At 41.2% G+C, this 23,761-nt stretch overlaps 1 long non-coding RNA gene across 1 annotated transcript; it reads right to left on the bottom strand.

Moving 5' to 3' along the window:
* Window positions 1-578: 578 nt before the first annotated feature.
* Window positions 579-10,859, bottom strand: LOC120399082. Its single transcript, XR_005594948.1, has 3 exons — window positions 10,725-10,859; window positions 1,095-1,212; window positions 579-771 (listed from the first exon to the last, which is right to left on the bottom strand). It is a non-coding gene; the product is annotated as an uncharacterized LOC120399082 (long non-coding RNA).
* Between the last annotated feature and the right edge of the window lie 12,902 nt (window positions 10,860-23,761).

The raw sequence follows: 23,761 nt of genomic DNA on the forward strand, positions 1-23,761 counted from the left end.
TAATAGTGCTAAGAAATCAAACAAATCAAGATGATGTCACTAACTTGTAGGCTTCTTGACAAGCACTCTTTAACCTGTGTTAAACGTCTCATGTTTGCTGTGCATCAGCTTTAAAGATCTGGATAAATGAATTAATTCACCTTTATCCCCTTGAGGAACACTATTGATTTTTATAAAAATGAATTAAACATTCACTATCAATTAAGTTCTGTGTTTGCTTTTTTTTTTTTTAAGAAAAGATCCATCGCCTTGCTGAATGATAAGTTTTGACCTAACAGCAAATGTAATAGAGTATTGTACTGTCCACTTATTGGCATATATATTGGATAAACAAAATACAAATGTATAATCCCAATATAGAATAAACATGTATGCATTATGTTTAGCCCAGTTTTTCCATGTAGTTTTGCCCAGTTAAATTACATCACTTAGCCCAAGTTTTACTGTTTTAACATTTATAAAATTGGTTATTAGATCTGAGAGCTTGAAAAAAACAAAACAAAATATCTTTGGCTAGGAGTGGTTTGTATTTTATTATTGCTTCTCCAAGCATATGAGCTTTACTTGCTCACCTCCTTATTGTTTGTGCTGAGAATGGTTTCCTATGGATGTTTTGTTACCAAAGTGACTAATTTCTGGTGTCCAGATATTCCTCTTCTTGTTGGCATTTTTACCAGAGAATCTTGTTTAAAACACTTTTTTTCTTTGCTGCTACTCCTTCTTGGCTTATACTTCGACCATCTATTATATCTGATCTGCCTAGTTCTTGTCCTGTTTGAAGTAATAGCAATTAGAAGTCTGGATGAAAGCTGGAAAAATAAAATCTCTTTGAAAGATGAGAGATTAACTTCACACCCAGGGCATGATAGAGAGCCAATCTTCCTGAAGATGGAAACAAACAGGTGAGACCTACTCCAGAGAAGTTCCACCCATACAACATCCCTGGCAAGATATCCAACAACACACAAAACCAATTACACAAATTTGGAATCATTACATGATCAACATAATCTCCCATTGGTTGATTATACACTGAAGAGCTATTGGCTTTTACAAATAAATACTTTAATTGCTATCACATATAGAACACTCACATGCTGATTTGATCTTGATAATCATTCTCTCGCTCATTTTCTTTCATCCCTGAAGCATTCTAAAGAGTCTGGAACACATACTCCACTTGTGTTACACTGGTTTTGGGTTGGTCTAGTTCTGTTGATTTAAAACAAGTTAGACTTGTGAAACTGAGTGGAGGATCACATCCTCTTTGTACACGAGCTTCTGTGTGGGGAGGTTTGGATAACTTAAAGAACTATGGCCTTTGGAAGATTTGTGATTGATTCCAGTCGTCCATAAGAATATGATTTAAGGGATCTTTGCAAGCAGGTAGAATTTCCAAACTACATCAAACAGAGTCTATATACATTACATATCTGACATCTGGTGGTACATACACATGATGTGGTATTGAAGGAATTTATTTTGATGCATTGCATTGGTAAACCCACTCCACATAACACCACACACAGCAGCATGGGAAGGTTATTTTCACACTGTGGAATCCCCAATTTCTTTGTTATTGGGGCAGGAAAAAAAAAAAGGCTGTTACCTTAATTATGTGAATGATGAATGAATTTGATGAGGAGATGACAGACAACCATGATAAATACTACAATAACAGACAAGGACAGGGTTCCAAAGACCCAGACAGAAGGGGAGAGAGAGGCTGGGGACTGTGTGTGTGTACCTGATGGTATGGGCCCCTGGCTTTGAGGGCCTGGAACACCTCCTCTCTCCTCTCTCTTGTCTCTCCTAAACTAATTTTGAATCCTTTGACCTTTAGAGAGGCTGCTGACCTCTGAATTCACTTGAACCTGAATTGGTGGGGGTCTCTGGTACTAGTACAAACTACTAAAAAAGCTAACTAAACTAAGCTAAGATCACTGAGTGTGCTAAGTGGAGTGAGAGAGCCTGAAGGATCTATCAAGAGCAGCTGGCAGAAGCAGAGCAGCAGCAGCAGAGCAGTTTTGGATGGGCAGTGTGAGCAGTGTGGTGGGGTGTGGGGGGGGGGGTGGGGGCGGTTCACGGGTCTGCTGGAGGAGGTGGCTGAGGTGGAGTGGTGGTGGTGTGGTGTGTGAAGGCTGCAGCAGAACTCAGCAGGAGAAGGGGGCAGCGGCGGGGGCCCGGCCCTGGCCCTGTAGCCCCCCCCTCCCCCCATTTCCCATTTCCACCCAGGCTGGGGGTAAAACTCTGAACTCTTTGGTGGTGGGGGAACTGACGGAGACTTTGGACTTTTGGGGACTTTTTTTTTGTTGTTGGACTTTTTAAGACCTGGACTAACCTGAGGACAGTGAGGAATTTGCTTGAGGTTTTTTGTATAGTCCTGTTTGTGGTGTCTGTTGTTGTGTCTCTCATTGTTTCCCTCCACCTTTTTTAATTTTTTTTTGTCAGACTTCGTGCTTGCAGCGTGCCGTGCTTGCCTCCTAGATTGCTAGAGGCGCCCGGGGGTGGTAGGTGGTTGTCCCAGGGGGGGGGTGGGGGGCTCGAGGGTTTTTTGCATTGTTTTTGAGAAGGAACCCTGGATACTGAACCCCGCCTTTTTTTGCCCCAACAGAGGGGCAGAAGGGTTACACATACATTTCACATGTATCCCTTTTCTGGAGTAACTCACCCATTTGTCACAAAGGACATCAACTCTGTAGCCAGAAAGTTAACATTTATTAACTTGTGGTCATTCTTGAGTCAGGTGCAGGCTGGAAATATACTATTTACGAGCAGCCCAGGACAACAACAAAAACAGTCCAGACACATGAAATTTAATTACTTACTGCTTGTCAGGCAAGCTGCTGAATTGCACTTAAAAATGTTGGGTGCATTGACTCATCAGTGCATCCACCCTGAAGCTGAATATGAAAATTGGCCTCCTGCCTTCCTTTCCTTGAAAACATCTCGAAATGGTAGCAGAAATGAATTATGAGGTCTGTCTAGTACTGCTTTGCTAAATTCCTTTTCAGGCTCTGCTCAACCAAATTAAGCCAATACTTCACTTCTGGCAAGGAGCATCCCCACATCTACTTCTAAGGATGAAGGTTTATCCTTGCAATAAACTCCCTGTCCTCTGAAAGTCTATGAAGATTGTTAACTTCCTTCCTCCTTACTACTCTTCTCCCTCATTATCTTCCACCTGTAAGTAGGCAAGAGAAAGCAGCTTGCTTACTGAAAGAAGGTTCAAAACTTCCTTGCCTCTTTCCCCATTCACAAGTGGAGAAATGCTCTATGTATGCCAATGTACTAATAGGCTGCCTTAATCTGAACCACCCCATGCCTACTGAGGTGCCCGAGATTGAACCATTGCAATGAGTGAGTGAACCCATTGTTGTGGTGCAGACCTGCGGGAGCAGTCTTAAACTCCTCCAACCACTGATGTAAGGGCTATTACTTGACTCAATAGGAATGTTTTTAAAAGCCTTAATTTGGGAGTGGTTTGCATGGAAATAGAAATCTCCAAGCTGCTCCTTGAATTTACAATGCTGAAAACTGAAATTCTCCTCTGCAGTTGGGGCTTTGCATGGGGGAGAAGTTCCTGGAGTACCTGTATTTGAGCAAGTCCCAGATATACTGTCTTCAGCAACAGCAGGGTTGCTCAAGAGATAATGGGACCATGAGTGGCCAGGTGAGAAGTAAGGGACCCCACAGGAAGTATTTCTCCCAAAATATCTCCCAAGGCTTATAGAATTGGAACTATTGGCCTTTTTGAACAGGTCAAACGGCACACTCCCCTTCTACCCACACAAATTGAAGAATTGTCAAATTCCACAAGTTCAGTTTAACAGTTTCCATTGTTCTGCATGGGTTATTTCCCTACAGGAGACTGGGACACTTCATCTTCACTCAGCTTAGTCATTTTGATAGATACAATAAAATTCTGTAAGTAGTTTCTAGCAACCCAATGCAATTTCTGTTCATGGTACAGGGAAGAAGTGTATATATTGTTTTGAGAGTCCACTCTCCCTATGATTTAGTAGAAATTAGATAACCTGATCTGGTTCAGCATACTCTTTCTATGCCTGATCATCTCTGCTGGCTGGCACAGGAGCAACAGCTTCCCTCACTCACTCTCTGTCCCTGGGGATAAGAATCACTCAATAAGAGACGATAGGAAGCCGAAATCCCTACACTATAGACAGCACATGGACTGCAATTGTGACAGACCCTTGTGAAATGTAGCTAGTGTGGAGAAAGGATCCATACAAATTTCATATCCCTCAGATGCTGAGGTCAAGTCTTATTGTGGTTCCAAGTGAAAGAATCTCTGGAAAACAAACAAACAAACACATAAACACACAGCCCCTCTTCTTCCTGGAGTACACCCAACTTCATGTTGGTGGCTTAATTTTCAGAATGTTGCACTTAATCTGTTACTGAATATTTGAATGAATATACAAAGGAAAAAGGAGTAACTGCTACATGGCATCAAGCTTCAGGGTAAAAAACTTGTTTCTCTTTTCATTTGGCCAAGAATGCATTGCTAATTTCCTGGATAGTTAAAATCTGGGTGGAACGATGGGCCTGACTCCACATTCCATTAATGTGTTTTTATACCAGTGTGACGCCTTTGGAGTCAATGTTACAAAGCAGCAGAAGCAGCTTCCAATTCACCCAAACCTTCCAATGCATTCCATTCACTATCAGTATAAAACTGGTACAACAGAGTGGAGAATGTGGTATTTTAAAATAAGTTAGAGCCAAATCCTCAAAAGAAACCTCAATCAGGCCTCCAATAATTTTTTAGATAATTCCCCCCCAAGTCTCTGCACACTTTTCAGGCATTAACTTGAAAATAATGTCTTTTTCAATCCTTCACAGAACTCAGAATATACGTTGCTCAAATTTTCTTTTGGACAAAAGACAGAGGATGGTAAATTGGACCCAGAAGATGAAATGTGTAGGCTTTTTTGAGCATGTGAAAACAAATCCAACAGGTGTTTAGAAGTGCAATTCCACCTCACCACCATCATCTTAAGTATGATTGTAACTGCTGGGTGACCTCTATATAAATATAATCAAACTACTGCTCCCTTCATCTTACACAAAATGTTAGAGGGACCAGCTAAACATATTAGCAGCTGTGAAACATATGTGCTAGCATATGAAGGTCCCCAAACATAACAAATCAATTTTCAGGACAGTAGATGGACATATTTTGAGCCATAAAAAAATATACTAATTAGTGACCCAAGAAAACAAGCCATGCTGAATAAAAACAAGCTAAAATTAGTAACAGACTAACAGCTTGCCCAGTACCTGGGGCAACATGTGACTGACAGATGATGTGATGTTTGATGACAGATAAATACAGATCCCTTTTACACTTCTAAATTCTGTCTACTGAGAAAATTAGCAATTTCATCAATATCATCAACTGAGGAGCCACTAAAGGACAGGCATTGTTTCTGATTTAGAAGAGAGGATGATGGATACCATTGAATAAAAAGTCCTAAGCTGAGGCCAACCATACATAACATGGCCTGAGTGTTATAGAAATACTGATGACTGCTGCTTCCATCTCTGCATTACACAGGCTGATCTCTACTGCTTTGTTTTCTGCATCAGTATAAGCCTAATTTTTAATAATCCTTCTCAGCCCCCTGCAAATATAAACTTAAAAAAAAACCCTACAGTTCCATCAAGTCACTCTCCCCACCTCAATAACACTTGCAAAATATTATGTTGATATAATAGCAGTGCACCCAAGAGTGAACATCAATCACCAGCTAACAAGAACAGAAACAAAAGAACAACCTTCAATTCCTGTTAACCGACTGTTTGGACTATTGTTCCTCCCCCATTGATGTCCCCCTTCCTACCACCACCATCGCTGATGCCTGCACAAAACTCCTTTTCCTTCTAAGGTCTCCCCACAGTGAGTGATACTTATCACAAGGATGGGATTCAAAGTGAATGCAGCAAACTGAAAATGCACTTTGACCTTCTCTCTCCTGAGCTGCAATATGTGGTTCTCAGTTTTCACCATTAGGAAAAAAAAATCAGAACTGGGGAAACATTTTTCCTTTTATGTGAAAATTATTGTGTTTTATGTTTTTTCATATTAAAGAACTGCCTCAAGTCCCCAACCAAAGTCTGATTCCTCATTGAGATAAGCACGATGGGCTAGAGTCAAAGGGACTCCTGACATTTTAGGTGCATAAATCCCAGATTTAGACCCCACTGGAATTCACAAATCTCATGTTCAGCCGCCACCTAACCATGTACAAGCCTTAAAAACAAAAACAAAAAAAAGTCAGTCAGCATCTAAATTTCCACTATGCAAGGTTCTGAGGCACCTATGTTTCTGCCTCTTGGCCTCCTCGCCAGACCCTAAACCCTACTGCAATGCACAAACTGGGAGTGACAGTCATTCCTTCACCTAACTCATCTTCAGGGAACACTACGACCTTATCTCCAAACAAAACAATTGGGAGAAAAGGAGAACATCCTCGCTTGTAGCTTTTGGCCCTCTCATTAGCATATTCACCAGGATGTGGGAAATGCCCCCACCCCATTCAAGTCCCCTTTCTCTCTGGGAGGGAGAATACATTTGCACAAGGATCTGCCACCCCTCAGGTGAGCACCTTAATCATTGAGCATTGGCTATTCTGATGTGTGGCTCACATAGTCTCTTCCACTGAAGCTGTTCCACTGTGCATAAAGAAACAAAGTCATGTTTAGGGAGGTGGGGGAACTGGATAGGATTCTGGATTTCCCTCATGCTAGGTGAATAATCTAACCTCCAGATTAAAAAGTCATTCTGATGACTATGCTTCCTCTCTTTTTGGCCTGATTCCTTAGGAATGTATCCAAAGTGGAACAGCTTCAACAGGAGAGATTGGGGGGAACCTACACCCTGTGAATATCACCTAGCTCACTGGCTAGAGCACTTACTAGAAAGGTAGCTGATCCCAGTTCCAATCTCTTCTTCCCCTCAGGTGAGGTAGTGGAGTTGAACTGTGGGTCTGCTATATCCCAGTTTTAGCTTAGAGTCAGATATTTGCCATCCAGACCTCCAAATAGCTAGCAACAGTCACAATCACTTCAATACTCATGTGCCCCACCTCCAATCCTCCAACTAAATTTTGTTCAACCCAGCATATCTCTTTCATTTTTCATGTTCCCCCACATGTCCCAGTCTTTTTGGTGAACTTTATGCAAGCTTTGACTTCATGCATTTCAAGTCTGTTAGCAAATCTATGCATATTTACTTTTTGTCTTAAACTCCAACTCCCACCCCATTTTTCCCTTTAATATCTTATACTACAGGGAAAAGTCTCAAGAACATACTGTGTATTATAGGATGAAAGGATTCCTGGTAACCACAAGGCCTGAATAAAACAGGAACTTGAAAAGTATTTGTTAACCATTCAAAAGATGTTATGTATGTCTTTTAAATAATATTCTCATTTTTATGACACTGCATGCAGAACATACAACATTCTTAAAAAAATCCCAGTCTGATGATCCACTAGGAAATGCTATTTTATATATCAAACACATACACATATCTGTACTTAATTCCATTGTCCTCACTGTGATCATAATTAGGTCTGTGGTACATAGCCTGTATTGTGCATGCAGACTAGACGGCTTTAATAAAACTTATTGATGGCAATAAACTTTTCAAACAGTACAACAATTTCTATTTCAGCCAAGACCAAAAACCTGATGCAAGTGTGTAAGCCAGAATAAATTGACTCAGTTGTGCCACTGAGATATAAAAACAAAAGCGACATGATTTATGAAAAATATGGACTTGATTTATGTTCACAGTAAGGATATATTTTGAATTAATTGTTGGATCAGGCACTATGTCCATTAGTTATTGTAATTATAGTCATTATTACTGTATATCTGGTGGCTGTTTCTTTGGAAAAAAATGAGGAAGGCTTCTTAATTGTCTACTGTTTCTCACAAGTAAGGGTTCACAAATAAAGTAACCTAAGGTAAAATTTTCGAAGTGCTTTGGGTCTAGCTTCCCAAAAGGATTTAGGCTCCCATGTGCCACGGTAGGCACCTACCTAAAAAATGTAAACCCTCAAGCTCCCTCTATCTTCCGCCCCCCCACACACACACAGTGGCCAGTTATTTCTATAGGTGCCTAAAGTCTCCCATGCACATAGGTTTCTGTGAGGGGCCATGAGCAACGCTGTATAAGTCCTGACGCCACTGTGCTGCTCAGAACCTAGCTTTTGCTTAAGTCCCAGTGAGCTAATACCTCCTGGTTTAGGCACCTAATCCCAGGACTGGGTTCAGAGGTGCGAATCCTGAGCAGGGATAAGGGGTGCCCCTCTGGCCCAGAGTTCCATTCCTCTCCTCAGAATTTCCAGCTGGCTAGTTTAGACAGCTCCCCACTCAGCTTGATGGCTATTCTGAATTCCATTCTTAGGTGCCTAACTCCTCATGCCTTTATGAGACACCTGGGTACCTAACTCAGGGATGTGGATTGCACTAGGGCAGGGGTCAGAAACTTCTGGCACGCGGCTGACCAGGATAAGCACCCTGGCAGGCCTGGCCAGTTTGTTTACCTGCTGAATCCACAGGTTCCGCCGATCGCAGCTCCCACTGGCTGTGGTTCGCCGTCCCAGGCCAATGAGGGCTGCAGAAAGTAGGGCGGGTGGAGGGATGTGCTGGCCGCGGCTTCCCGCCGCCCTCATTGGCCTGGAGCGGCGAACCATAGCCAGTGGGAGCCGCGATTGGCCGAACCTGCGGACACGGCAGGTAAACACACTGGCCTGGCCCGCCAGGGTGCTTACCCTGGCGTGCTGCGTGCCAGAGGTTGCCGACCCCTGCACTAGGGTGCCTAAAGTTAAGGGTGGTAATGCGGAGCCTAAGCCCACTTTGTGAATCTAATTTAGGCACTTAGGGCTTGTCTACACTTAAAATGCTACACCAGCACAGCTGCATTGCTAGAGAGTTTTAAGTGTAGACATTACCTATGCCAATGGAAAGGATTCTTCTGTCAGCATATGTAATCCACCTCCCCAAGACACGGTAGCTAGGTCGATGGAAGAATTCTTCTGTTGACCTAGCTCTGCTATCTACACGGGGACTTAGGTTGGTTTAACTGCACTGCACAGGAGGATGGATTTTTCCAACATAGTTACACCAACATTATTTTCTAGTGCAGACCAGGCTTCTGGCTATATCTACATAGCCTTGTCATTCAGGCTACAGGGTTGAGAACTGCAGAGTGCACTAGCATGCATCCACATAGGGGAATTACAGCTCAGCATGCTAATGCATGCTGCAGTTCACAACCCCATAGTCCAAACTGTACAGCTGTGTAGAAAAGCCTTATGTTTCATTGAAAGTCAAAGGGACTTAGATGCCTAGCACCGAAATCACTCATGAAAATGATTCTTCAGCTTCAAAGTCATTTAGGTGCTTTTGAAAATGCTGTTATCCATAAGCTATAAATATAGGATCTAATTCTGACAATGGGACTGCTTATGTGCTAACTTGCTGAATGAGGGTCTTAGGTACTATCACTGAAGATGCCGAGCACCCTCTATTCCAATAAAAGTAGTGGGTCCTCTTCACCTCTCAGGAAAGGCTCAACATGTCACAGTACATTAGGGCATTGCACCCTCATTTAAGAGGATGGAGTTACATAAGATGTGACAGAAGAACATGACTGCAAGAATTTATAGACAATGGGAACGCAGGCTGAACAATTCCATGAAAGATTAAATCAGTACATGTAATAAGCAACCATGCATGTGAATGAAACAAACAAGGTTCTAAACATACCTATCACAACATCTGGTATACCTCATCCAGTGCCTTAAATGCCCCAACAATAACTATGGGGGTGAAACCAAATAAAAAAATAAATAACTACATTCTCAGTTAAACTCAGAGGAAAATTATAAAATAGATACCATATCACCTGTGGGTGAACACTTTTCACAAAATGATCACTGCATATCTCACCTCTCAGTCCCCATCCTCAAAGGAAATCTGCACAAAACCATCAGGAGACAAGCCTAGGAGCTTAATTCATAACTTTGCTAGACACTAAAAATCATGGTATTAATTGAGACACTGGATTTATGGTTTATTATAACAATCTGTAACCCACTAATCCCACTTTTTTTTGTCTAATGATTGCAGAGATGTTAAATGCACCCTTCACCTGGAATGGTCTCTTATAATGTTAAATATTTATACTAAACAATCTGTTCTCCTTTGTATTTAGCTGTGACACTCAGAGTACCTTTCCCAGACCTGAAAAAGAGAAGTTTTTGAACTATACAGAGCTGCTCTTTTGCCAACAAAAGCTGGCCCAATAAAACATATTACCTCACCCACCTTATGTCTCTCAGATCCTGGAACCAACACAGCTACAACATTAGAAAGAAAGTATAAATGAGCTGAAGAGACAAGCTTTACTTGGAGAAAAAAATGCCATTGAGGAACAGGATAGGGAGACTTGATAAGGTCAGCCAATAACATGTAGGCCAAATACCCTTTCCCTCTTCCTGAATTGCAAGAAAGAGGTACTATATGTATAGTAAGACAATAGTATACCTATCCATAGTAAACAATAAAGGACACGTCACAAGGCAGGGTTTTTCCACAGCTTCCAAACACACACTGCCCTACCCACTCTCCTTTAACCAGGTTTATTTTTCAAAAATTAAGAAAACAGAAACAGTTCCTCAGCTCACCCTTCTCAGCCAGTCCTTATTTAGCCAGCTCTGCAGTCTGTTAGCTCTGTTACCTTCCAGGAACTGTAGGCCCAGGACAGCCTTCTTAGGTACCTACCCCCTTGTTCCCAGGCCTCACCACCACTTGCATCAATCACTCCACACCTTCCATCCCTATTACAGGTCTTTATAGCCCCATGTATAGTTCTGATCACTTTAATTGGCTCTATTGGGCCCACCTGGTCTAAAACAGGGGACATGGACTTGGTCTATTTACAGAGACCAGCTTCACATAGCAACTCCCTTTGTGGAGTTCCTCATAAATGCGCTATTCACAGGGGTTGGCTTTGGAAAGGGAGAGGTTGGAGCTTCCAAACACTACAGCAGAGGTCGGCAACCTCTGGCAAGTGGCTCACCGGGGTAAGCACCCTGGCGGGCTGGGCCAGTTTGTTTACCTGCCATGTCGGCAGGTTCAGCAGATCGCAGCTCCCACTGGCCACGGTTTGCTGCTCCAGGCCAATGGAGGCTGCAGGAAGTAGTGCAGGCCGAGGGATGTGCTGGCCACCACTTCCCACTGCTCCCATTGTCCTGGAGTGACGAACCACGCGCGATCGGCCAAACCTGCGGACGCAGCAGGTAAATACATGCCCGGCCCGCCAGGGTGCTTACCCTGGCCATGATGCCACTGGCCTGGCCACTTGTGTTTGTGCTGTATGTGGGGATGGAAGAACATCAATCACAATTAAATGCTGCGGTATTAACTTTAGCTGCTTTTGCCAGTGTGACTTATTTCAGATTCTGAGGGAAATGTATGGCCAAAAAAAGTCTGCTCCCAGCCTCTTTCTACCCTAAATAGCTTCCCATATCCATTATGTATTTATTTAGCAGAATTGGGTATGTGGAACTTCTGTAGCTCTTCCAGGAGGAGAGAATTATGAAGCATTGTTTTGGCATCTCCTTTCCAAAACTTTGCTTCTTATATACTTGATTAATTCGCTATTATCACTCAAGAAAGAGATCTTGGAGTCATTGGGGATAGTTCTCTGAAAATATACACTCAATGTGCAGCGGCAGTCAAAAAAGCGAACAGAATGTTGGGAATCATTAAGAAAGGGATAGATAATAAGACAGAAAATATCATAGTGCCTCTATATAAATACATGGTACACCCATATCTTGAATACTGTGTGCAGATGTGGTCACCCCATCTCAAAAAAAGATATATTGGAATTAGAAAAGGTTCAGAAAAGGGCAACAAAAATGATTAGGGGTATGGAGTGTCTGCCATATGAGGAGAGATTAATAAGACTGAGACTTTTCAGCTTGGAAAAAAGACAACTAAGGGGGGATATGATAGAGGTCTAATAAATCATGACTGGTGTGGAGAAAGTAAATAAGGAAGTGTTATTTATTCCTTCTCATAGCACAAGAACTAGGGGTCACCAAATGAAATTGATAGGCAGCAGGTTTAAAACAAATAAAAGGAAGTATTTCTTCACACAACACACAGTCAACCTGTGGAAGTCTTTACCAGAGGATGTTGTGAAGGCCAAGACTATAACAGGGTTCAAAAAAGAACTAGATAAGTTCATGGAGGATAGGTCAATCAATGGCTATTAGCCAGTATTGGCAGGGATGTGTCCCTAGCCTCTGCTTGCCAGAAGCTGGGAATGGGTGACAGGGGATGGATCACTTGATGATTACCTGTTCTGTTCATTCCCTCTGGGGCACCTGGCATTGGCCACTGCTGGAAGACAGGATACTGGGCTTGATGGACCTTTGGTCTGACCCAGTATGGCTGTTCTTATGTTCATATGTTCTTATGTTTTTACTTTTTGACCTCTCCTGCACTCCTCTCAAAGTGATTTGTGGCCATCCTTTATTAAATAGCCAGTTATAATCTACAGAAGTTCAAAGGTAAAAAGCTTCCATATTTGGCTTTTAATTATCCCTTTTTAGACATTTTACACTGGTGCACTTGTCATGAGTCTGGAAACAACATGAAACAAGAAAAGGAAAGAAAAGCTCCTTTCAAAATTATGTTGAACACGGGTGGAGGGAAAGCCTAAGCCTGTGACTATCTCTATGCATACTGTGGTAGACCCAGGCCAGTTGGGTACAGCAGAATAGCAGAAGGCAGATATACTGGCCACTGGATTAACAGTTTTCTGTTCCCTGACTGACCTGAGCAAGGGCTGCTCCAGGCTAATGAGAACACCTGACTCTAATTAACCTGCAAAGAGTCAGGTGAGGCCATTAAGCTAATGTGAGCACCTGACTCTAATTAAGGCCCCGCTGATACTATAAAAAGGGCTCACTCCAGTCAGGCAGAAGAGAGCAAGGGAGTCAGAGGAGAGGAAGTGTGGCTGAAAGGCTGGTTAATGAAGACACCCTCAAGCCATCGTTAAGGGAGCCCTAAGGTAAGGGTGAAGAAGGGAGAAGCAGGAGAGCTGTTGGGAAGTGGCCCAGGGAAATGTAGCAACTCTGGCAGTGAAAGGTTAGCTGCTACCATTAGGGTCCCTGGGCCGGAACCCAGAGTAGAGGGTGGGCCCAGGTTCCCCCCAACTCACCACTACAGGAACATCTTCTGGGTGGGAAAGTCAGGCTCTTGTCAGGACAGGAGGCTAAACTGTTCTGAAATAAGCCCCAGGGACAACAGAGACAGTGGGAGTTCTCTCACCAACATCCTTGCTGGCCTATGATGAAAAGGGCTCAGTAGACTGTAACCCTGGCCCTAGAGAGAGAAGGGCTATGTGGAGGGTCACAGTGAGCCACTGAGGCTAGCATAAACTGCCTAGAAGTACAGGACCCATGGGAGCAAGGTCAGAGCTCTGCCACAATACCCAGAAGATGGTGTCTGCTCCTATCAAATGTAAAACACACCCTGGTCACAAAGATCCATGCAACTGTAACACCTAGGCTATGGTAATCCTCTTATCTAGGAAGGAAGTTCCCTGCCCAAGGAAGCTCCAATTTGTTCTCAGCCCATCATCCTTATATGCCAATAGTCACAATGCTCTTGTTGACCATTAAGAAACGGTTTGAAAATCATGGGAGACAAAATCTTTACCAGATCCAGATCAGAAATATGGAATGCACTGGCAGAAGGAATAATTACACACACACACACAAAAAGCCTAACCACATCAGGGCAAAATGCAAAATAGCAAACATCTCACAGATTCATTGAAAAGGAAACACAAACAAACAAACAAACAATAAATAAAACATGCTGGTGGTCAGAAAGGAAAAGAGAGAGGGGTAGAGAAAGCATTGTCATCGTTTAACATATGGAAGGCACTTGGATACTGTGACTATCAGGTCCGTGCAAGTACCCGGACAGTTATTATATATGTCCTCACTGGAATATGTGAGCACCTTCCAGTAGTGCATTGAGCAACATGAATAAGTGTTGTTTGTTCTCTCAAACTCAGAGAAGAGTGTGTAGTGAAGTGTCTTATTTTGATTGGGTGTTTCTGATTTCTTTGGGGTCTCTCTCTCTCTCTTTATTTATTTTTGATAACAAGGAAATGTTAGTAAATGCTCTTTTAAATTAATTGTGATACCCCAGAAATATTCCTAGAGCTAGAATGCACAACTCTTACTCATGTCAGTGAGCGCTTATTCACACAAGTAGTCCCTCTGACATGAGTAAGAGTTGCACAATCTAGCCCATAATGTTTAATGTCATTCAAACATGACCTGGGTGATGTATTATCAACCTACAGGGCTTTCAAGAAATATCTCATCAGCAGTATCTGGTGCTGAACTAGATATATGTAAAACTTCCAATTGGAAAATTCTTTGCTGCTGTGTTAAGGATTCTTACATTCAAATTTAGACTTGAATTTTATTAACACTACCCCTACCACTCTGTCCTCTACACAAAACCCTCTCGTGATTCTAAAATACAGCTTTTGCCCGCTGTCATTGTTTATAGCAATTTAAATGAGAAGAGAGTCTTAATTCTTTCATTTTTTGCCTTGACCCTGGTTTACAGCTTCCATCAGTGCTGGAAGCTGCAATGATTATTCCTTTACCTATGAATAGGTGGCTGGAAATTCCCTTTGAGCCAATCAACATGTCTAGATTGGCCAGAAGAACTGCAGCAGAACAATGGAACATGCTACCTCCCCTAGAAATTCACCTCTGTACCTCTGCTAAGCTCTGAGATTCTGACACACTGTGATAACATGTTGACAACCCTCTTTAAACATGCCAAATATATTAGTAAAAGTAGTGACAAACAGACACAATATCAAGTTAGATAAAATTTTATGATGCATTTTCTTCATAAGTCCTAGTTCTAAAAGAAAGAAACATCATAAAGAAACATCATACAATATCACTGAATAAGATACGGACATGACTTAGACAACTAAAGCATTAGAATGTATGCATTTATAAGGCACAGCAAATGTGTCAAAGGACTAATGTAAATAGAATAGCTGTGAATCTCCATGTTCCCCTGTTCAAAGAACATAGAACACTAAAAATTCAGCAAAACATACTACCCTTATTTGCTGTGATAATATGTGTTACAGGTAATTTAATTTGGTAATGAGTACTGCATAGCCTCCTTTAAATTTTCTCTGTTATGTTGGGTTATGTTGCTTATGTGGCATCTTGTATACTGATGTGACACAGTATAATGTGATTTAATTCAATATGACAGTTACAACTAAGAAGGAAACCTACTTTGAATCAGATACTCACCATCAATTTCAACAGTGGGTATCTGATCTGATTTGCTGAGTTTTAGGGGATTGGATACCTGTGAACAGCGGGTTCTTTTGGGTATTTGTGGCAACCTGCGAACAGTGATGTGTTTCTTCCTACACATCCTTTGAGGGCACTCATGGTGAACTCACTGATATTCTCAACATGCCTACTAGCTTGGATAACTGTAGGGTCTAGAAGACAGAGATAATAAATAAACTAACACTAATAACGAACATCAGACCTCTAGGATATGATGCAATACCCCCCCGAGCACTCAGAAAAGAGTTGAAAAATAAAATTAGCTACCAGTAATAGTCATGGAAAGCTTCATAAACACAAATAAGACCTCATAATTCTAGAAGCAAGCAATTACATTTTCTAGCATATGCAAAGGATTTGGCAAGTATAGCATCACCAATAGCTTACTGTTAAAGACTTTGGAACTTTCTTGCCTATGTAGCATGGAAATAGCTTGAATAAATTGAGGGAAAGTTTTAGTGTGGGTTGTTTGTTTGTTTTTTATTGTTTTTTTTAAGTGGGGAGGTGAAGTTCCGTTTTCTTGGATGAATCTTGGAAAAGGAACACTTTCTGCAACAGCATTTCCTGCAGGTCTCTCTCAATGACAATTGTTACTGGGTAGGATTAATTTTCTTTAATTTGCAATCCAATGTGGTGGTGTTCTGTCACCCAGGACTCTATTGAGTAAATAATACCCATTGGCTTCTATTCTATGAAAATCTGCAGAAGTTTCAGAACACGCATTTTTGGCATCATAGCTGGCTGAGCTATTCATCAGCTAACTGTGCAGGAGCACAAGAGACATTTTTAAATCACTTTCTCTATTTCCTGTGGTATTAGTTATGGTGGCATCTGAAGAGAGTGGAGCCATTGGAGGTGGGACAGCAAACAGCTCATTCATTATGGTTAACTGACTATAATTTTCTCATCCAGAGCTGTTCTCTCTCAATCCCCTCACTGCCTTAACTAAAACAGCCAAGGTGGTAAATGGTCCAGTGATGCTTTTCTTGAATCATGGCCCTATGCCCACTCTTTATTTCATCCCAATCCACTCATTCCTACTGCTAAATATATTTTTTCTAGAGATGAGCTCAAATCTTAATGTTGACTCTGAAAATCCCTAAGTTTTGGTTAAGTTCAAATTTGGAAGCAGTATGTTCTAAGGCATAGGACTCCCACATCTCCTCGCCCCTGCTACCCAAACCTCCCCCACAAAAAATAAAAAGTTGTAACACAAACAAATCAACCACCCAAGCCCCAACCACCCACCCCTAATTAAACACCCTACCTCCACCCCCCAGCAACAACCAATCAGTCAATCAAATATTTCTAGCAGAGTTTTTACTCTAAAAAGAGAGAAGTCTCAGATACTCCATGAATCCTACTAAGGACTTTGCTGGTGCTATTGATTTGCAAGGAAGCTGCTCAGATACTCTGGTAGTGGGTTGCAGTATAAAAGGACTGGGAATCACACTGGAGTTCTATTTCCAGCTCTACCTCTGATCCACCGTGGGATCCTGGACAGATCATTTCCCTTCTCTGCACCCAAGTGTGCCCATCTGTAAAGCAGGAAATGATAGTTGGCCTCTAAAACTCTCCCAGATCCATACAGTTGCTAAGTGTTATCTGAATCCAAACTTTGTAGCTCAAGTCTATCTGTTTTCCTGCTCTGTCTCTGTCTCTCTCACTCACTCTTTTAAAGAATTTAGAGAAATAAGACAGGAAAGCTCTTCAAACCTTAATTATAATGGCAATGGTGAAATCACCCAGGACAAAAGTAAAAGTCAGCTGCGCTGTTATTGTTCTGGACTTGTATTCTCCCTCCTGTTTCCCTCCCCCCCCCCCCCGATTAGTTCCACTCTCTGATAATTAAATAATTGATCTCCAAATATAAAGCTATACATGTTGCAGCTTTCAGGCTTGCTTCCTATGCAGAGCCATGACGGGTGGGTTGAAGATCAGCGAGTTCACAGGTTTTACTATGCAATCCTAGAGGGGCTTGATTGCCAGAGTTCATGTCTCTGACAAAGAAGTCAATGCAGCTATCATATTTTCCCTCTTCAGTTACAGCTCCCTCACACACTGCTCTCACATTACCCTCAATATCTCTCTCCCTAATGGCTCCCTGCTTGAGCTTCCCCAGTGACTGTTTACATGGCCTCAGGCTTTCCTTTTATATTACTGGTTCACTGAGCTCACCATAGAGGGTCATGTCCTTGGGGGGAATTTTCTCTCTTTTTTAAAATCCTTTTGAGTCTAGGCCTTTGAGAGCAAAACATGAGTCTAACAGACCAAGGGAAGTTTGCAAGCCCAACTCCCCGCTCCCCCCCTCCCCAATAGACACTAAGGAAGGAGCTTGTCTGTTGTGTGTGACTGCCTGCCACACCGCTCTTTGCAGTTCTACTATAAACTTTGTTAAATAAGAATAATAAAAATATCTGGGGAATAATATAAAGAAAACAAATCTCTGGGGATTTAGAGTTGCTGTTGTATTTGTGTGGCACATGGCAATTACATTTTGCTTTCATATTCTAATAGGAATGAAAGCACGGTAATACTTTATCTGCTATCCATATTACATTATTACAGAAAAACAGGAAACCTGATTTACACAGTGAAAAGCTTTTAAAAATCAATACATCCCAGTAAATTCCCTTTGTCTATCATATTAAATATATAATTTGTGGTGATGGACAAATCCTTTTTGGTTTAATCTGACCTCTTTGAATGTAGGAGCTCAGAAGAAAATGTATTTGAGCTCAACATTGTAAGTCAAAAGCTTGTCCACATTAACATAAGGAATATAAATAAAAATGCTGCAGGATTTGTATTAAACATTTAAAAAAAACCCATACTGCTATTCAGCTGCAAAGAATAGAGGTACTGCACCTGCCAGACAGTTGGCACTGAAGAGAGATGCATCTCAAATCATGTCACAGGCTAATGTTGGGATAGCAGAATCGGGAAAGATTACAGACCCACTGAAGATTACAGACATGTCAGCTTTGTTCAATTCAATCTCACATCAACCTCATAAACAGCAAGAAAAGGAGTTGCAAATTGTTGGTATCTTACATGTTAATTTAAAAATATCCAACAGTGGTTTTCTTAACTAATATTTGGAATGGGCTTGATTATACAGCCTGAATCTACTCCCTTTGCACCTCTCTTGAGGCAACATTTCCCTGGAGATCCTATCTCAGCCCTCCATCAGCATCCAATCTTTGGGCAGGTTTTGGGGGCAAGAACTGTGTGTGCTTCAGCAATTGCTATCTGGTATTTGCTCCTTTGCAGACTGTAGCCAGCTGATAAAGGGTGTTGGATCATAGGAGTTGATATAACCTTCGCCAGGGCAACGGATGGCATATGCTATTCCAGAGAAGTAGTGAGTCATCAGCTGGTTCTCTAATGTACCTCCCCATTCTCAGTACCAAACAGATCTCATTGCTGGGCAGAACCGGGACTATTATCTTCATTTTTTAAATTACATTTGTATTGTCATGTGATAATGTGACCGGTGCAAATGATCACAATATATGTTGTCAAGAAACTCAGAAAAATAAGGTAAATATTTAAGAAAACACAAAGCAACACCCTTTATTTGTTGCTCAGCTAAAACTCCCATTGAATCTTGAGTAAGACCTGTAAGACTTGGCCTATAGTATTTTAGCGGTACTTATTCACATGTCATAGATTTTCTGTAGTTCCTTCACCATAAGGAAATTATTAGTTCTGGCCAAATAGAATGAATGAATGTGCCTCTATACTGTATACAACTAGAGTTAGTCACAATTTCAAATTTCAATAAAAAAAGAAAATTTTAAATATATATACAGCCTCTAGGCGCTACTTCAGTACACATAAAATAATAATTTTGAGCTTTCTATTCTAAATCACCAAAAGGATTCTCTGTATCCTAAAAAAAGGTTGAATTACTTTAGAAAGACTTTTTTTTTAATTTTGATATTTTTACTATTTTAGTCCAAATGGTGACAGAATCTTTGAGCTCTTGCTGATATCTCTGAGGCAATGTCGAGCTATTTAGAATCATAGAATATCAGGATTGGAAGGGACCTCAGGAGGTCATCTAGTCCAACCCCCTGCTCAAAGCAGGACCAATCCCCAACTAAATCATCCCAGCCAGGGCTTTGTCAAGCCTGACCTTAAAAATCTCTAAGGAAGGAGATTCCACCACCTCCCTAGGTAACCCATTCCAGTGCTTCACCACCCTCCTAGTGAAAAAAGTTTTTTCCCAATGTCCAACCTAAAACTCCCCTTCTGCAACTTGAGACCATTGCTCCTTGTTCTGTCATCTGCTACCACTGAGAACAGTCTCGATCCATCCTCTTTGGAACCCCCTTGCAGGTAGTTGAAAGCAGATATCAAATCCCCCCTCATTCTTCTCTTCTGCAGACTAAATAACCGCAGTTCCCTCAGCCTCTCCTCATAAGTCATGTGTTCCAGCCCCCTAATCATTTTTGTTGCCCTCCGCTGGACTCTTTCCAATTTTTCCACATCCTTCTTGTAGTGTGGGGCCCAAAACTGGACACAGTACACCACATAAGGCCTCACCAATGTCAAATAGAGGGGAATGATCACGTCCCTCGATCTGCTGGCAATTCCCCTACTTATACAGCCCCAAATGCTGTTAGTCTTCCTGGCAACAAGGTCACACTGTTGACTCATATCCAGCTTCTCATCCACTGTAACCCCTAGTCCTTTTCTGCAGAACTGCTGCCTGGCCATTCAGTCCCTAGTCTGTAGCAGTGCATGGGATTCTTCCGTCCTAAGTGCAGGACTCTGCACTTGTCCTTGTTGAACCTCATCAGATTTCTATTGGCTCAATCCTCTAATTTGTCTAGGTCCCTCTGTATCCTATCCCTACCCTCCAGCGTATCTACCACTCCTCCCAGTTTAGTGTCACAGGTATGCACCATATTCATGGTGTTGCACTGAATGTAATGACAAAATGTTAGCATTTTTCTGTAGCTTGTTTAGAACATATTGCAAAATCTCAGGCAGGGATTGATGAAGCCTGACCTAGGGCTTTCCTAAGGAGATCAAGAAAGACTAATTTGTGGGTATATTTTATTTTATGATAGACAAGATGTGGCTAAAGTTTCCTACTTTTCAAGCAGCATTTCTCTTGATATCTCTCAGTGATTGGGAAAGAATATCAGGGGAAAAGGCATGCCAGTTAAAGTGGGCACCAGGCTTCCATAAAAAATAAAAAAAACAAAGAATATGGAGCCTCATTTTGATTGCAATTCAGAATGTTCTGAAGCAGTTCAGCAACACACTTTTATTTACAATGGAACTATAAGCCTTCACCTATGCCTATATAAAGAATATATTTAATGTCCTTTTTTTCCATTTGATGGGTTGGCAACCCCACTGCATATTACTTATGTGGAAGACAATGGATACAAAGTCGCCTCTAGTCTTGCCTTCTCATGGTCATTAGAGCTGAGACATGCATTTTAATAAAGGTGTTATAGCTGCTCATTGAATGAGTCCCTTCTATCAATGGATCCCAAGTTATTAAAACTATAAAATAAAACTTCAAAAGGAGATGCCTTGAATTTTAAATATTCTTTAATCAACAAGGCTGAAAAATAAAATCAAATAAAAAAGAAAATATAACGCAATAGTAAGCAAAGTCCTTTGGATAGCTCACCAGGCAACTTATTTGAATGACATATATTAAAATGTTATTTAAATCTGCAGAAAGTCATTAAAAACAAAGTCAGAAGTTCACCAGTATTGCCAGTCTATCCATTCTGAACATATTAACTTCCTTCCTTTTATTTTAGAATTATTTCAGGATTTCCATCCTACAGTCACTTTTTAATATTCTCAGATCAAGAACAGCAACTCTCTAACTAAGGTGAATTAAAAACAGTAAGAATTGTATATTGCTCTTACCAGCATAGGTCAGACCAGCAACTCAGCAATTTTCTGCTTCTTCCACTTTTAATACGTGGTGTGTTCTGGAGATGTGAGGGGAATAAACCTCTGTGGTTTGCAGCTCTATCCCTCAGTAATTTTTAGCATGCAATCTTAGCAGACAGCACATCAGCAAATAAATGGCACGCATACCATCTTAAATTAGATTAACACCAGCAGAAAACACAGATTGCAATCTCCATGTTAAGGATGTTTGTCTGTTGTATCCCACTTTGGAATGTTACACGTTAAGTGGAAATGTGTTGAACCCTACAGGACAAATTTGCAAAGGAGATCAGCTGACTTTGGTTTGGTTTGCACACCTTTTTTTTCTTGTCTGATTTTCATCAATCTGTCCCAAAAATCTATTCAGAAGAAAAAGTTTCATCTAAAACTCAGTGGTTTATCAGAAAGTTCAACGCAGTGGTTTATCAGAAGATTCATGAATCCTGGTACTTTTCAGTGAATCTGGGCTGAGACTAAGGTTTGTAAAAAAACCTGAAAACTTTTAGATTTCATTGTGAGGGTGTGGATTCCATATATGGAAGAAAAAGAGAAAAGTTTCCATGGTAGAGATTGAATCTGGTCAGAAGGTTTGAAATGATTGAAGTAGTTCCAGTCTCCATAGATATACAATATATGGATTGGCATGCCAGAACTTTTGGAGTAAATCCCCATAATTACACTCAAGTACACATAATCAAGCATAAGAATGCTCATTTGCACACTAGAACCCATATTTGCATGAATTAAAACTCTTTCTCAAATGTTTGTAGAGAGAGAAACCAGGACCTAAATATTTGCAAAACAAAAAACAAACCATGGATTAATAGGATTTCAAGTGGGATTTAGTGAACATGGTTACAAGCACATTTTCCCAGTGTATGTCCTGCACATACAACACTGACTCTCTAGCAGTGGGGAGATTAAAAAAATAGACACAAGGTAAAAACGTTTATTGAAGGTAGGATGCCTTCAGTGTCAATGAATGTGTTCACTTGCAACAAAACATTTGCTCTCACTAATTTCACATTCTTTGTTACAGAAAAGATCTCTTGCAGACAAAACCAGTATGTTTTGTGTTTCTCAGGAAGTCCTTCTAAATATATATTTGGTTTTCATTTATTTCCTCTTAATATAGGAATAGCAACTGTCACACGGGGTTGGTCTGTCCAGCAGGGGTCACCCCCATTTGCCCAGTGTAGAGTCAATACACCCCATCACAGAGTCATTAAGATTCTATGCTGAGTCCCTGTCAGTCTCTGCAATTGGCCTTTCCTCCTCAGCATAGTCTGAAGAGTCGACGATTCCTCTGCAGGAGTCTGCAGTACACGTCCTTCCTTTTCCTCAGCCAGCCCCGCCTAAGCTGGGCTGCCTCCTTTTATCTGTCCTCTCCACCTGCAGCATGTGCAGCAGGGGTGAGGGAGCATGGTCTCCTGGGCCCACAGTGATTTGTCAGCCTCTGTTGGCCCAGTACGGGGTTGATATACCCATCACATCAACTCATGCATGGGAACATTTCCACCTTAGAATCAGACTGAGTATAGATATGCATCTTTTTTTTTCTTCAGTAAAATGAGCTAGATTATTTTTCTACATCTGTGAAAACAGCATTGGGTATAGTTACTGGATGGGATTCTGGAAAACATCTAAGTTTGCTAGGCAGCACAAATCTTATTATGGGACTTGTGCTTCTATGTCACTGAAACACTTGAAAAATTCCACCTTTGTATCCTTATTACATCCCTAATTACAGGCTTAGCTGCCAGAAATATTCCAGATGATCCTGCTCTAAAGTGGCTTGTCTTTCTAGATCCAGAGATAACTTCTTATGTTGTGTTGATTTTGTGTTTGTTCTGTTCCTAGTGAATAAACTAGGGGAAGAAGGAAGACTATCTATTTATCTAACTGTCACCCATTGCCAGAAGATCTAAGTACTTCAACATTAATTATGACAGAAATAGTAATAACAATCCATCATTGAATTCTGTCTTAGCAGGAGAAATAGCTTGATTGGTTTATTCGGTTTTTCATTTATTTCATTCACTTAATCATATATTGCTTTATATTTGTATTTGTGAAATGTAGGTGAGCTGTGTGCTTATGTTAAGAAATTACTGAAAGAGAGTTCACTTGAATCCATGAGATTGGCGACCATGTTTATATTTTGTGGGCGTAAGATCCACACTCCTCGCTCCACCTCTTGTGAAAATTTTGTCTTCTAGACATCTGAGTCTTTCCCTATTGGTATTAAAATGGAGGGTCCACCCTGGGCTCATGAGAGACTTGGAAAGACAGAGACAGACAGGGAAATCAGCCAAAAGTCTTCTTTGCCTTGGGTAGGCTGCCTCGGAGGGATATCAAAGCACAAA

The sequence above is a fragment of the Mauremys reevesii genome, linkage group 1 (genome assembly GCF_016161935.1).
Source record: "Mauremys reevesii isolate NIE-2019 linkage group 1, ASM1616193v1, whole genome shotgun sequence".
NCBI lineage: Eukaryota > Metazoa > Chordata > Testudines > Geoemydidae > Mauremys > Mauremys reevesii.